Below are 2,473 nucleotides of genomic sequence, written 5' to 3'. Positions count from 1 at the left end.
CTAGGCTTAAACTAGGGTGGTAGTTTTAGTACCACCATCACCTCTTTGTTACTTTCTCCTTTAGAGATGAGCAAACTCAGACAGGGACACAGATAGTAATGGATAAAGAGAATTTGGTCTTCTCATGCGGACCTCTTATTCTTCCTATTACACGATGCTCATTATATCATAGGGTTGCTGTGAGCCCTGAAATTACATGTCTGCGTTTACATTTCTTTTTTTTTTTCACTGAAGTATAGTTGATTTACAGTGTTGTGTTAATTACTGCTGTAAAGCAAAGTGACTCAGTTATACACATATATATTCTTTTTCATATTCTTTTCCATTACAGTTTATCACGGGATATTGAATATAGTTACCTGTGCTCTACAATAGGACCTTGTTGTTTATCCATTGTATATGGAATAGTTTGCATCTACTAACCCCAAACTCCCGGTCCTTCCCTCCCTTACCCCCTAACCCCCTTGGCAACCACCAATCTGTTCTCTATGTCTGTGATTCTGTTTCTGCTTCATAGATATGTTCATCTGTGTCCTATTTTAGCTTCCACATATAAATGATACCATATGGTATTTGTCTTTCTCTCTCTGACTTGCTTCACTTAGTATGATCATCTCTAGCTCCATCCATGTTGCTGCAAATGGCATTATTTCATTCTTTTTTTATGGCTGAGTAAGATTCCATTGTATGTATGTATCGCATCTTCTATATCCATTCATCTGTTGATGGACCTTTAGGTTGCTTCCATGTTTTGGCTATTGTGAATAGTGCTGCTATGAATATAGGGATGCATGGATCTTTTTGAATCATGGTTTTCTCCAGATATGTGCCCAGGAGTGGGATTGCTGGATCATATGGTAGTTCTATTTTTAGTTTTTTAAGTAACCGCCATCCTGTTCTCCATAGTGGCTGCACCAACTTACATTCCCACCAACAGTGCAAGAGGGCTCCCTTTTCTCCACACCCTCTCCAGTATTTGTTATTTGTAGACTTTTTAATGATGGCCATTCTGACCAGTGTGAGGTGCTACCTCGTTGTAGTTTTGATTTGCATTTTTCTTATAATTAGCGATGTTGAGCATCTTTTCATGTGCTTATTGGCCACCTGTATGTCTTCTGTGGAGAAATGTCTATTTAGGTCTTCTGCCCATATTTTGATTGGGTTGTTTGTGGGGTTTTTTGTTGTTGTTGTTACGTCTACATGTAGAGCACAGTGCTAAGACATAGTATACCTGGAATAAATAACCACTATAGAAACAATTATCAGTTCAGATCAAAATGCTGTTAACATTCAGTAAAACAGCAGTTCTGTACAAATGAGTAAAGAAGAATTTTGTGAATGGTGAACCTTCATGGAGGCTCTGTTCATACAGATTTCAGTTCAGACTGGCCAAGTGTGTTACCTAGAAGCCAAACATATGTGTCTTTTCTAGAAATGATTTCTTGCTTAAACCCTTTCGTGATTGTCTGTGCACACTCTCTCAGGGGGTTAAAGTGTTGGGTGAGAGAAGATGTTTCAGCAACAGACGTATGTGAATGTTTGAAAATCAGAGCCCCAAAATAGAGGGAAATTTCTCGGCAAGCACTTTGAGGAATGCATAGCTGTGCTTTAAAGCGCACAGGACTTAAACAGCTCCTGAGTGATTAGAAATTGTCCTCCCGTTACCCGTCACCCTGTTTAGAAAGTTATTAGGTGCTCACTTCAGCAGTGCATATGCTAAAATTGGAACGATACAGAGAAGATTAGCATGGCCCCTGCGCGAAGATGACACACAAATTCGTGAAGCGTTCCATATTTTTAAAATAAAGATTCTGAATGCAAAAAAATAAATAAAAATAAAATAAATGCTTAGAGGCAAAAAAAAAAAAAAAAAGGAAAGTTATTAGGCTGATACCTTAATAAGAATCGTGTAAATAGTATTAGGAGGATGACAAATGGTTTCCTCCAGAAGATTAACTTCTCTGCAGCTAAACCACTTTACTAGTAATTATTTGAGAAATTATCTCTGGAGCAGAACAAAAGTGAAACTCTTTAAGTTACAAAATGTGTTTTATAGACTCTAGAGAAAAAGCACATTCACATATTTGGGGATTTCTTTTGTAATCCTTCAATGACATGGGCCCTACTGCACAAACGCTCAAAATAATATTTGACCTGGGTGTAATATTCATCCCGCTCCTTGCAGGTTCTGTAGAATATCCTTTGATGCCCATTTTTAATTAAATATGTATAAATGTAAGGCAGGGTTCTGCAAACTTCTTCTTAAAGTAAATATTTTAGTATTTTTAAATCTTAAATATCTTAAAAGTAAATATTTTAGACATTCAACTTGGTGAACCAAGATGCAAAGTTGAGGAAGTTAACATAGGTATATATACAACCATTTAAAATGTAACCATTTGGACATGTTCAGACCATTCTTAACTCACCAACCCTTAAAACACACAGATACAGGCAACTGGCTAGATTTGGC

At 37.0% G+C, this 2,473-nt stretch overlaps 1 non-coding gene across 1 annotated transcript; it reads left to right on the top strand.

Annotated features, from left to right (window-relative positions):
* The first annotated feature begins 1,692 nt into the window (after positions 1-1,692).
* On the top strand, positions 1,693-1,799 carry LOC137757568 (U6 spliceosomal RNA). Its single transcript, XR_011072407.1, has one exon. It is a non-coding gene; the product is annotated as a U6 spliceosomal RNA (small nuclear RNA).
* The last annotated feature ends 674 nt before the right edge of the window (positions 1,800-2,473 follow it).

The sequence above is a fragment of the Eschrichtius robustus genome, chromosome X, assembly GCF_028021215.1.
Source record: "Eschrichtius robustus isolate mEscRob2 chromosome X, mEscRob2.pri, whole genome shotgun sequence".
Classification (NCBI taxonomy): Eukaryota; Metazoa; Chordata; class Mammalia; order Artiodactyla; family Eschrichtiidae; genus Eschrichtius; species Eschrichtius robustus.
Note: the sequence above shows the minus strand (reverse complement) of the source record. Positions and strands in the feature narration are given on the sequence as shown.